General features: G+C 51.5%; 1 protein-coding gene across 3 annotated transcripts in view; it reads right to left on the bottom strand.

Annotated features, from left to right (window-relative positions):
- Nucleotides 1-12,620, bottom strand: part of BRINP2 (BMP/retinoic acid inducible neural specific 2) — a 56,992-nt gene extending 44,372 nt beyond the window's left edge. For 2 of the 3 annotated variants that reach the window (XM_006272949.4, XM_019500299.2), the window contains exon 1: nt 12,325-12,620. The gene's annotated coding sequence lies outside the window, so the exon portion shown is untranslated. Of the gene's footprint in view, nt 1-2,872; nt 2,999-12,324 lie in introns of those variants that run through there. The other variant, XM_014596058.3, reaches the window with a different exon arrangement.
- Between the last annotated feature and the right edge of the window lie 556 nt (nt 12,621-13,176).

The following is a 13,176-nucleotide window of genomic DNA, read 5'->3' as shown; positions in this document are numbered from 1 at the left end:
TTCCCTGGTGCCAAGAATGCTGTGGCTTCTTTCTCTCTCTCTTTTCTCCCTCCCACCCCCATTTTCATCCGCTTACACTGACTCTTACAAGGGGCAGGGTGCACAGGGAAGTGCAGGTCTCAGCTAATCCCAGTAGGTGCAAGATCCTTTTAACTTAAGAGTCTCTCAGTATCCTAGACCCAGGCCTGTGTACAGCAGATCTCCAGTCCTACAGACAAACGTGTATCTCCCTGCCAAACAGCAGGAATAATAGAAGTTAAAGGTGGAAAAACCTATTGGGTCATCTCTTCCTGGTGTGTTGGTGGCAGGATGGTTCCCTAAACTATGCTCTCCAGTGCTTTGTCTAGCCTGGCTCTCAATGACTCTAGTAATGGGGCTCCTTCTCCTTCCCTAGGGAGTCTATTCCATGGTCTAATGGATCTGGCTATTAGCAGACAGTTCCTGATAGTCACTCTAAATTCCCCTTGCTTAAGTCCATCCTGTTACTTCCAGTCTTTATATGGGGTGTGTGCATCTCTCCATGCTCTGGGCCACATTGGCTGGTGTAAACCATAAGGGTCCCATTGCTGCCCACAGAGCTATAATAGTTCTACATCAGCTTGACTATGTGGCCTGCTTTGACTTTCTCTGTGTATGAATTTCCAGATTTTATTTGTTCCCAACTACGATCTTCTTGGCCACAGCACTGTGCCCAGCTGGTATTTCAGAAAGATGCCCCTGGATTACCTTCAGGATCCAGTTGACATTCTGTCACCTAAGAACCCAAGCGTCAGGGTCCCCAGAGGCAGTCTGGCTGTCACAGAAGAAGCCTGGGAGGTGCTGGTGCCTGTTGGGAGGAGCCATCCTTCCAGTGCTCCCCAAAAAAGCAGGGAACAGAGGGTCCTGCCAGCTCCAGCAGATAGCATGTAGGCAGCACAGCAGAGTGCACTGGCTGACAAAACCAGGCAGAGAGATGTAGTGCACAAGCCGAAAGGGGTGAGCTGACAATGGGGAAGGGAGAGGGATGGCCAAGTTTCATGAAATTCAGCCTGAGTGTAAGTCTTCAGTAACCTAATGAAGCAGGAGCAACTAGGGCACCAGCCCTGGGTGCAAACCCATGGCAAAAGGGGATTAAAAAAAAGCAGCACTGACACTGTTCCATGTGCCACTGCCACCCAAGGTGCTCAAGTGTCTAGTTACTTGGCACAGTTGAAACCCGGTTTACATGCTACAAGGAACCAAGCTGCAATAGAGAGAGAGAGACTAGAGAATCCAGCCCGGTGTGTCTTTAACTTCTGTGACTTGCTGTACAGATGGAAATGGACTGTTTATTATCTAGGTCTCTGATCCATGCTACCTCTGGGTTGAGTTCCTTCTTAGGTGATGGCAACCTGGACCAAAAAGTAAACCAGAATCTAGTCAGAAATTGGAGCCTAAAAAGGGGAAAGGAGAATACTGAACATATCCAGGTATGGAAAACCTCTCCTTGGGTCATACTTAGACTCATCTGTTGTAATGGTAGTCCCTGCCCTGACAAGGATACCTTACGATGGAGAGCATGACTGACCATCTCAGGTTTCTATTGCTTAGCCCACTAGCCATGCCAGCTCTTCTTTTTAACATGTTAAACTATACCTTACATAGTTAAACAAAACAGCTCCATCTAGAGATGTTTGTCTTGGGAGAGGGGTAAGGTCAGGTGGCTACAGATCGTAGCCCTAGCCTGTACCCAGTGCCAGTGCCCAAGCATCCTCCTGGCAAACTGCTGCAAATGGAGTGGATGTTCCATCTCTTATTGGTCACTGATATATGTACAGGGCTCGCAGGGAGAAAAGGCTGGTTCAGGGATGCATCCAAGAACCAACTACAACTCTTCTAGCTGAGATCACAATCTGCTCTTGTAAAAGTCTACAGTGCTGTTCTCAAGACCATTCGCCAGATAAGGTATATCTACCCTGCTGATTGTAATGCAGAGGTATCCTACTAGCTGTAAATGTGCTAGCTTGAGTACTGGAAACAGTCTAATAGCAAGGAGGCCTGTGGAGTCATTTTCCCCTGTACTCATGCCCAAAATACTTAATTTGGGCATCTGTAGAGTGTTAGTCTGCACTGTAAGAATACCCATGTACCACCTTCCAGCCCCTGCCGGGTCTCTGTCCTCTGTCAGTAAAACCTCCAGTTGTACCCTAATGGATATTCCCTTCCAGTGCTGTAGCAAGTGGGGGGACAAGTGGGGCAACCACCCCAGGTACTGAAACACAGGGTGCCAACAGGCACTGCCCAGCTGGGACGGGCTGCGGGATGGAGCCATGAGCAGCTTGTTTGGGGGTCGCAGGGATGGGGGGAGGACTACTCCCACTGCTGCATGCACTCCTAGGCAAGCATGGTGGGGTGTGTGCCCTCTGGATCTGTGCACAGGGCGAGGGTGGGCTGCCACTGTGGGCTTTGCCCCGGGTGCCCAACTTCCTTGCCACAGTACTGTTCCCTGCCTTCCCTTCCACAAATCCTGCTTGACTTTGTACTTTTGCACTACAACATTGGCAGAGTTTGAATTCGAAACCCCTTCCCCACTTTCATGCTAACTGAGCTAGGTATCCTGGCTTTCCAGTCCCGTGGCTTCTGGGCTTCACAAGAAGGAGGGAGGAGGCAACCAAAACTGTGGGTGCGTCCAGCAAAGTTCAGTGCTACAAGCAGGAGTGGAGGGAGAGTGATTCTGGGAGTGATTCATGGCCAGGTTGCAAAAGAGGCTGCCCTGTCTTAGCCCACTCAGGTCATCCTGAAATGAGGAAAGTCAAACCCCATCAGGACTATCACATGATAAAACTGCTTGAGCCAAATGGCACTGAACCCAAGGCATTTAATCCCCCCCAGGGATTGTGACCCACAGCCCCACCTCATGAGATGATCAGTAGCATCCACACTAGGTCTGCGTCCAGAGCAGGAGTGCATCCTTAACAAACAGATCCAGCCAAGTCCACCAGATGTGATTGTCCATTTCTGTAGGTTGATCACTCCTCTCCCAAGGAGACAGGGCTCCAGGATCCACAGGAAGAGGGAAACAATGCAAAAAACAAAATCTCACTATGCATTGGGCTCCTCTAGCAGTGTGTGACAGATGGTGTGCTGGCCCTGGTGCATGCACCATAAACATTTCCTATCAGGGGGCTGGACATGAGACATTGCCGCCATGAACAATGGCAGCATGGGGTCAGCTCAGGCTCTCTGTGCAGCTTTTACTTCAAAATGTGCTATGTCATGTGACATGGCACCAATGGCCCCAGACTGAAGCAGCCTGAGCACCGCCATCCAGATCCATGTGTGAGGGGGTGGGGGAGAAAGGCAGCTAGCATATTTGCTGTAAATTTGGCTGCCTGCAAAGCCAATATAATCCATCTCTTGCTGTCATCAGCATTTCAAGTTACATGAAAAGCACCAATTGCATCCATACAGAACGCCTGGAAGGGCAGGAGAACACTGCTCCTAGCTTCACTGCTAGTTTATCTGAGGCACAGGCAGACACTGGGAGGGTACACCCACTGGGGTACTGTCTGAGAGGTGAAAATAAGTGTATATAACTAGTGGGGGGGTGAGTGTGTGCATGTGCACACATGTAAGTAGGTTTGTGTGTCAGTCCGTGATCATGGTTGTCCAGTTGGATGGGTTTGTATATGTCTGTTCAAGTGCGTGGATCTGTGCTTCTGCCTGCATGGGTGCAGTCATGTCTGTCTGTGTGGAGTGGGTTGGCCATTTCTCTGTCCTTACAAGTTTTTTTGTTTGTTTGTTTTTTTTTTGTTTTTTGGTTTTTTTTGGGGGGGGGGGGGGGTTGTCTGTACTTTAGCTAATGTGTGCATGTTTTGGGCTTGTGCCTCTTCCCAGGAGGCTTTGTGTCCCTCCCCACTCCATCCCATTTGTCCCTGCGGGATCCAAGCTAACCAACCTCCCTGGAAATAACTAAATGCCAATGAAATTACTTCTACAGGAAGTCAAATCTTCAATTCTTTATTTGACCAAGAAAGGCAAAAACTTACAGAAGAAACATCTGATTCCTTTGGTTTTTTTGGGGGGGGAGGGTTCTCTTAAAGCTAATCTAATTTTTTGGATGAAAATTCTTGAGGGGAGGGGAATGATGTTTTCAGAAAACCCTTTCATAGAAAGAGAAATCGTTTCCTGGCTGGCTCTACCCAATTCTGCCTTGGCTTCAGCCACTCGGCACACCTCCTTGCCTGCAATAGGAGCGGGAAGAGGAAATAGGAGAGAGAACTGCTCTTGTCTGCCCTTGCTATCCAGCTCTTCTGTACATCACAAATGAACAGGCCGGATGAAGTTTGCCTTGCAAAACAATCCATCGGCAGGAGAATAGCAGCTAAATGCTACTCTGTTCATAAGAATGTGCGGAGGACAAAGAATGATCGCTTTCAGGTTGGGTGCTTCCAGTCCAGTCCCCGTGACCCAGCAGGGGAGAGGAGGGTTGGTGGAAGGTGGGAGGGGGTGGAGTCGGGCAGTACAACCAGTAACAAGATGAATTATAAAAGGGCCTTGCTGACTCAGGTACGTTTAAGGTGAGAAATAACAGGATTAGAATGTCAAATTGCTGAGTCCTGCAGACCTGACTCTCAAACTGCTTCCAAGTTGCCCAGCTTTCTTCCTTGCAGCTGCTAATTAATCTCCGCTTTGGGGAAAGGAAGGTACTGCATTCAACCAAGCAGGGCGTGCACGTCAGCTAATAATAAGCAAACAGAATAGCTGGGCCCCTGGAGGAAGCAGGGCACATCAATACTTAGAATGGGGTAACAGCAAGGAAACTCAGAAGGGTTTTCACACTAAATCTTTCTCTCCAGTTCAGCATCTTAGGATGCATGTTGTTCCTAACCCATACTCCCTGCCCCAGGCAGAAATAAAACAGCTGGGATCAGGGGCCCACTGTGCCAGGCACTGTATACTCATATAGTGAGGGATTGTCTACCCAGATTGCAAGCTCCTTGAGGCAGGAACAAAGGAAGGATCCCTGTCTCTTTCCCGATCTGAGAAATGGGGAGCTGAGTCATAGAAGAGCAGTGATTTGCACTGCAGTCTGCAGCAGATCCACAACCGTTACCCTGATCTCCTGCCTCACACTCAACCTCTTAACTTCACAAGCCCTCCCAAGTCTTGCCCCTATTTAGGCAACCATCTCTTTCATGGGAGCAGAGAGCTGGAGAGGAGGGGGCAAGTCCAAATTCTTACATCACACCCAGAGAAATAATTAGTGCTTTCTTTAAGCTTGGTCTATGGCAGGATAGCGTACTGTACAATTGCGCAGTGTGGTGCTGTTCTCTATGAAGTCAATGGCACAACACCCTCGAGATGTATACTGCAACAGTATATCAGGTGCAGTTCAATTATTAAGACATTAGCTAATTGTTAGGGACATTAACATTGATTTTTGTCAAGCCATGTACACTTGCTAGATCAGTTTCTGCAGCAGACTAAATATATTTTAAATCCAGGCCAGACACACTTTTTGTTGTTGTTTGTTTGCTTTTTTTAAGCATACCCTGACCTGGATCTTGGCTGGTGTGAGCTGGTACAGCTCCACTGACTTCAACTGCAGATTTGGCCCAATACAATCAAGTCTCTGCTAAGGCTGCAAACCACAATCCCTTCCCCAGTGAAGGTTCCTGTAGCTCACGGGAAGGAAAAAAATCATCCTCTGGGGATCAACTCCTACCAGGGAAGGCAACATTTAATACTGTTCAGCCCTGCCCCAGCCAGCACCATTTACTCTGACTGTTGCAGTGAGGGCCCTGTTCTACCCCATCTCATTCACACTTCCTAGAAGGCTTCTAACTACATTAGGAAGCCAGCACAGATGAACCAAGCCCATGATATTAGGGGTGCACCGATAGATTTTTTTTTTTTTAAAGGCCGATACTAATGTCTGACTTTTAAGGAGCCATATCGGCAGATACCGATCCGATGTGCAGCCAGGCAGCTTGGAGACCAGTGTCCGGCTGGTAAGTCTGTTGTTGGAGGAGGGAAGGGGGGCAGATTGAGGCCCCTGTGGTGAGGGAGGGAGTGGGGCTGGGGCTGAGGCAGGGTGCGGGACAGAATTGCAAGCGGTTCGTCTGGGGGCCACAGGGGGCAGGGTGGCTCCCGCCCTACTTGCACCCCGGGAGGCATGGCGGGGCATGTACCCCTGGATCTGCAGGCAGGGTGAGGGCAGGTGGCAGCAGCAGTGGGAAGGGGCTCTGGGCAGGGGGCTGTAGCCACCCCAAAATTCACTGTAGCCCCCCCTCCCAGTGCCACCACCATGTCCCCCCATGTCTGGCCCAGCCCCCCGCCAGGAAGAGCCTGGCGCTGCCCCAGTGCCCTCGCCCTGTGCACAGATCCAGGGCACATGTCCCCCATGCCCTCCTGGGGTGGATTCAGCAGTGGGAGCTGCCGAGCCATGGCTCCGTCCTGCGCCCTGCCCTGCCCTGACTGAGCAGCGCCTGCCCCTGTCCCTACCTTTACCTCCCTCCCTCCCTCACCATGAGTGCCTTTCTCTGCAACCCCCCCCCCGCACACACACACCCCTTTCCTTCCCCCACAACAGACTTAGCAGCCAGTGTTGCTCTCCAAGCTGCCAGGTTGCGCTCCTGGCTATGTAAATACTGCGACTGCATGCATGCATGGGGCATTGATTGGCCATATCAGGCAAAAGAAGCCAATTTTTTCCAATGCTGTTAATTTTCCCCTGTATCAGTGCTGATCTAATGTGGGATCAATGTATCAGTGCACCTCTACATATGTGAAACTGGTGTTCAGGATAATCCTACATTTTCCATAGCACAGAGCAACTCAAAGCCCTTGATATGCCACAAAACCAGGGACAGCTACACCTGCTCCTGGGAAGATGTGGGGACAGCATGAGATGTCCTATGGAGCTGCATTATTCAATAGTTCAACAGAAGAACAAACCATACCCATGTAAATTTTCTGGGGGGAATCTGTAATCACCTGGATGGAAAACTAATCAATGGCAATTAGGGCTTGAATACTTCAATTCTTTGCAGTCTTTGCAAGGGCTTTGGCGCTCTTCCTTGCCAGCTCCAAAAAGAACCTGAGGGGATTTTGAAATAATAAACCCAATCTCATCACTGGGTCCTTCATCCACCCTCACTCATCCCCGTGTTTCTCCACTCAGAAGTTCAAATCATCTCTTTGGCTGCAGACTTAAGTATTCTTTTGCACTGGTTTCTGATCTTCTCTGAGACACCTGATAGGCTCTGCCCCAAACCCCAATAAGAGACTATCTCTCCTTTATTCCCTTTCTTCATCTCTTACCACATTCTCCTCCTTCCCTCCAACAACCTTATGCCTCATTCTATCATGTAGATCTATGAGACTGAGTTTCCAAGGCCTTAGCACACAGAATTAATGACATATTTACCGATTAACTCATCTCCTATTCAGATGCCTTTGGGTTTGTCTATATCTGAAGTTATTCAGGGATATTTATTTTGGATTAGCTCTTTCAGAATAGCTCCATGTATAGACATGTTTATTCTGGAATAAAAGCATTTTATTCCTGGTTAGTTCAAGCCACTTAGAAAGACCCACGCAGTAACAGTCCCTGCTCTGATGGGTTTGAAAAGTAAATTAACGAGTGAGGGCTTATGTCTACAGGGAAGCCCAGGAAAGCTAATCTGATTCAACTAAAGGTGTGATATTAATTGCTTTTTTTAAAAACTGCATTAAAGCCCATGTGGATACCCTAACTCAAAATTAGTGATTCTGATTTGATTTTGCTTAATTCACTTTGGAAAGATAAATGGGATAAAGGCTACTTTATTTCTAATAACTGCCCATGCAAGGGTTTAATGCAACTCTGATTCAGCCAAGCACAGGCACTACTGGAGCTAATGGGCTTAAGTGCATGTTAAAGGGCTTTCCTGAATTGGGGCCTTGATGTGTTGCTGGATTGCAACTAGAATGCTTAGTACCTTTCAGAATTGAAATGCCTAAATGGTATCCAATCTCAGAAGGTGGCTGCACCTGCTAAAACTCACAGGAACTGACTTTATGGGCATGGCTTGTTGTTCGATACATCTCCTATCAAATCTCTGCCAAGTCAATGCATCCCACCTGGAGACTAGCAGCTTCCCAAGCCAACATCTTGAGCTGCGTTCCTGACAGGCCTGGGTTCCAGAGGCTCACCCAGTGGATCTTTCCACTAGGAAGTGTAAGGGTTCCTTCTCACCCTGTGCTCTCTTCCCTTTGACTCTGCAGGTCTTCATAATGAATCACTCTCAGCACAGTTTATTGCTCAGCAGGTATCATATATATGATCTCCCAAGAAAGTGTTGAGAGCTCATTGATCTGACTAGGTGATGGAAACTCCAAGCTCAGTAATTTATGAGACCAGGCCTTGCATAACTGGGAATTCAATGGCCCAGTAATTGTTTGAGAAGTACACTCGGGACCGTGCATTTATTCCGGTGTTCATGCATCCACACTGTGCTTGGGATACCTGGCTTTTGGCCACACATCTTGCAGTGAGGTAATAGAAGATGTAGCATGCATACTGCGCCTTCCACTTTACAGGCTTAAAAGGATGGCTTCAGCTTATACCTGGTAAATTACTACTCTTGGTAGAGGAAAAGCTGCTTTAATACAGATTAAGGATTGTGGGGGATTTGGAGGGGAAAGAGAAAGACCTCTCTCTTCAGTTTGTTTTTTTGGTGCATTTGTGTTTAGCCCAGTGTCACAGCAGTATTGTCAAATCATTCAAAAATCACAGGTCATACCCCCATGAAATAATGGGTTTAAAATATCTAGAGATGTCAGGATTATGTGTTTTGCCCTACTGAGGGTTCAAGAACAAGCAAACAAAAACATGTCAGGATTTTCCTAATAATCACAGAAGTTGGCAACATCGTGAACCCTGAATAGACCATTTCCCTGGTTGCTTGTAGAGGCCCCTCATACAGCCACAGAGAGGAAGAAACATTGAAGAGGGAGAAAATGTGATTGCAAAGCCACAGTTGGTGGTGTGGGGCTCAGGGGCAGTACCTGAAATTACTTTTAACCAGCTGTATAAAACTGCTTGGCATTCAGATGGCCAGTGTCCCTCTAAGCTGGTCTGCAAGGCTGGATTCACAGAGCTGCGGAGTGATACCTCTTTGCACTAGCATACATGATGAGAGAAGGCTGATGCACAGGGCAACAATACTGCTTGATCTCTCACCTTTTGGCCCATGGGTGGACAATTTTAATTCCCAGGGACACTCCAGAGGCATCATACTAGCAGAGGCTGCTGAGAGAAGGCATCTACTCTGTGACCTCTTCCACTGTCCTAGACAAAGGATAATTGTACCCAAAAGCTTGTAAAGAAGAATTTTTCCAACTACTTGAAATGGTCTAATAAAAGATATTGGATTTACCCAAAGAACTTTGTCTGCCTATGTCCTTAGACCAACATGGCTACAACCTATACCCCTAGACATGCCTTATCGCTTTAGGCAGTGCTATTTGGGAGGGTTATTGGGAATCCTTGCTACCACTAGCCCTCCCCATAGTAGGAGCAACTTTCTGCCTCTGCAGCCTTCTCCCTTAGATGCATTTTCCAGCCTAGGGGTCCCCTGCTAGGTTTGGCACAGGTGAAAGCGGGCACACTCCCAACCTCATCCATGCTCATGGGAGCCTGCTCTGGGGGGGACACAACACAGCTGCTGCCCTGAAGCAAAGACCTGCAGCCATTCAGGGGTGGGGAAGCAAAGAATACAGAAAGCACAGCTGAAACAGCAGGGGGAATCTAGGGTGGATTGCATCCCTGCTCTCAGAAAACCCTATGCCATCCTTAAGGATCACTAGTGGTTAGGACCTGAGTTTTGAGGCTCAGGGTCTGGCAGTAAACATATTCTTGGACATTGGCTTAGTCAGGACTAAGAGGGAAGAGTGACACCTGCTGGTTTACCTAAACCCTGTCCTGCTGCACCTTGGGCTCTGGATAGGATTTCCCTCGCCCAAGTGCTGACCCAGCCTGACCCCTGTAAGCTTGTGAGAGCTCGCAGGATCACAGCATGAGGCGCTGTGGCTACAGGCAATATGATGCTCCCTGTTATGTGACCGAATATACTTTCAGATGGAGACAGCATATGTTTTATTTAAAAAGAGATGAGAGAGAGAGAGAGAGGGGCAGCAGGTTATGCACGCAGGTACAGCATGCTCTGGAATTTTAAGCTCAGACTCTCCAAGACCAGACACTTCGAGGAGCCAGGTGCTTTGGTAAATTTAAGAAGGTAGGAGGATCTTTTGGGAAATCAACATCAGGCCCGAGATGTTTTCAGAGAGGCTGAAGAAATAGTTAGGCCTCCTCTTGGTTGCAATGAGCTGCTTTTTGGCATGAATGCATTTGAGGGTAACACCAGGGTGAAGGAAGCAGATGTGCCATGCACACTTTAGTGCAGAGGTATTATTGGCAAATATTTATCAGCAAGTTTGTGTTGGCCAATGCATGGCAGTCAGAACTGGGGAGAGCAGGTTACAGCACTAAGTAGCACTGAAGGAACAAATGACTTTGCATTTGGGTTCAGATAGTGAGAGGGGAACTGTGGCACTTTCTATACCCTCCTCTCCCTGTACAGTACTTCATATCGAAGCCAGTATTCTATTGCCCTGTGCAACCCTGTCTGTTTTCTACCATACAATCAAGCCCCACCGTCAAGTACTTTTCTTAAATCCTGGGATCATTGCTATATCCAGGTGTCCCCATCCTCACTCATCTCACTAGTCTTGTATTTCCCTGCTTCCAGCATTGTCTTGCATATAAGTATCTTTCCTGCATCCCAGTGTTTCTCCTTTTATTTTACTACCAAACTATACATTGTTTTCCTTCAGCATTGCTACAGATTCATCCTTTCCATGCAGCTAAAGATACACCTCCCGATGGCACCCGAATGCCTCATAAACACTGATGAGCCAAGCTTCCCAGGGACGGGAGACAGGGAGGTGTGATTAAGTGTCTTGGATGTGCCAGAAAGCTGTGGAGAAGCCTGGGCTTAAGCTTGTCTACCTTTGACCACAGGATCTGGTACCTCAGCATGAAAGTGGCCTTTGCATCCCCCTACTATTTCTCTCATCTGTGAGGCAGCCAGTATTTGCCTCCAGCTCCTTCAAGGGCCCAGCAGTGAGGCTGTTCCTGGGGTTTCTCAACGCCTTGCTTTTCTGCCATAGCAAGGAACCACCCCTTGGCTTGCCTCACCCCACTGCTGCCTGCCATCCCAGCCAGGCTGAAACCAGCAGCACAAGCCAGATGCCAGCACCACCACCCTGTAGAGGAGGACAAGGGCAAATCACCACAAACGCTTGAGACTGTGAGAGGAGAGGGCACCCTGCCCTCCCCAGGGAGGGTCCAGGCAGCTGCCTCTATCCCCCTCCACCCCCAAATTCTGCCCCAGCAAGCCCTGCTGTGTCCTCCCCCTCGGGCAGAGGGGCTGGAAGGAGCTGGGGGAGGCACGACAGGCACTTGGTGCCACCTGGCAGCACCCTGCTAGCAACAAGCACTAGAGGCAGGAGAGGGGGCCAGGCACAAGTGGGGTCAGAGTGCAGCAGCTGGTCCCAGCACACCAGCCCAGGATGAATGCCAAGGGGGAGATGAGATGCCCCTTCCCCGCTGCCTACACAGCTCCCCTGCAGCTGCCAGGCAAGCTGAGAAACTCAAGGCTGTGACAATAAATGGATAGATTGCCTGCATCCCCTTTTCCCCTTTGTGCCAAAAGCCCTGCCACGCACAGCAAGGGGGGGCCCTGGCCCAACCACCCCCACCGAGGCTGGGTGCAGACAGCCCAGGGCAGTGCCCCTGTCCCACCCAGCTGGGGACCAGCCCTGCTCCTGTCAGCCAGCTGGGCAGGGCAGCGGTGGCAGAGCTGCAGCAGATGTCCTGCCCAAGGCTCGGCAGTGGGCGAGCGGAGGGGGAGCGGAGCTCACAAGTTCGTGCACCTGTAGGGTGGGAGTGTGACTCCTCCGAGCAGAATCGCCCTCATGCAGTGGGTCTGGTGGGCAGGTGGCGTGCCCAGCCCCAGCGAGGAGGGCAGAGCCCAGCAGGCTCCTCTCCGCTGCTAGGCATCACACATGGCATCAGGGCATCTTGCCCCTTCCCAGGCCAGCTCAGGGCTCAGCTTGAAGGGACTCCAGCACGGGAGCTGCCTCTGCCCCCCGGAGGAAGCCGCCCCCTCGCACAAAGCACTAGGGCACCCAGGCTCGGGTGGTGCCTGCACCCTGTCTGCCCGGACACTCAACCCGGAGGCGACCCGCAGCAGGAGCAGGACAGGAGCCGGCCCTGGCTGCCCCTCCCACCTGCTGCGGGGACCTGGCAGGACTTACCCCGGCAGCAGGAACGCGGGTCCAGACGTCGCACGGGGCTCGGCGGGGCGAGGAGGCCGGCGGGACTCCGCTAGGATCCGGGACAGCCCGCGGCGAGACCCTCAGTCGGCGGCGAGCCCGCGCCGCCCCCCGGCCCGCGGCAGGAGCCCGGCTGGGAGGCCGCTGCGCACCATCCCGGGGCGGCGCTGCCCGGAGTCCCCGCGCCAGGAGCGGGGCGCGCTGCTCAGCGGCTCCCCTGCGCGCCTGCCCTCCGCGCCTGTCCCCGCGGGCCGGCCCGGGCCATCCCGCCGCTGCCGGCTCGGGGCTCAGCACCACCGGCCCCGCCGCCGCCTGCCCTGCGCCGCCCGGGCGCGCCCGCGGGACGCCGGTGGCCGTGGCCGTGGCCGGGCCATGCCCGCCCCGCGCGCTCGCTCACTCACTCGCTCGCAGCGCCCCGCGCGCAATGCAGCCGCCTCGCTCCCCGCTTTCTTTTTTAATGTATGCGGGACGGGCAGCCAATGGCAGCCGCGGCTGCAGGCCCTGCGCCCGCTGATTGGCGCGGGGGCGGGCTCCGGAGCTCATTTGCTCTGGTCTAGCGGCTCGGGACTGCTGGGCTCAGGCGCTGTCGGCGGCGCGGAGCGGAGCGGAGCGCAGCGCACTTGTAGCGCGGGGGCGGGTGGGGGTGCTGCCGCTGCCAAGCACCTTGCCCTGCCTTCTTGGGGGGCACGGGGTTCTCTTCTCCTGTCTTGTCTTGTCTTGTCTTTCGGGGGGTGAGGGCGCTGCTTGCTGCCCCTCAGGCTTTGCTCCTGAGATATTGAAGCGGAGTTAGGTCTGGACAGGAGCCCGGGCGGTGGGGGTGGAGGTGAGGGGAGC

The sequence above is a fragment of the Alligator mississippiensis genome, chromosome 5 (genome assembly GCF_030867095.1).
Source record: "Alligator mississippiensis isolate rAllMis1 chromosome 5, rAllMis1, whole genome shotgun sequence".
Classification (NCBI taxonomy): domain Eukaryota; kingdom Metazoa; phylum Chordata; order Crocodylia; family Alligatoridae; genus Alligator; species Alligator mississippiensis.
Note: the sequence above shows the minus strand (reverse complement) of the source record. Positions and strands in the feature narration are given on the sequence as shown.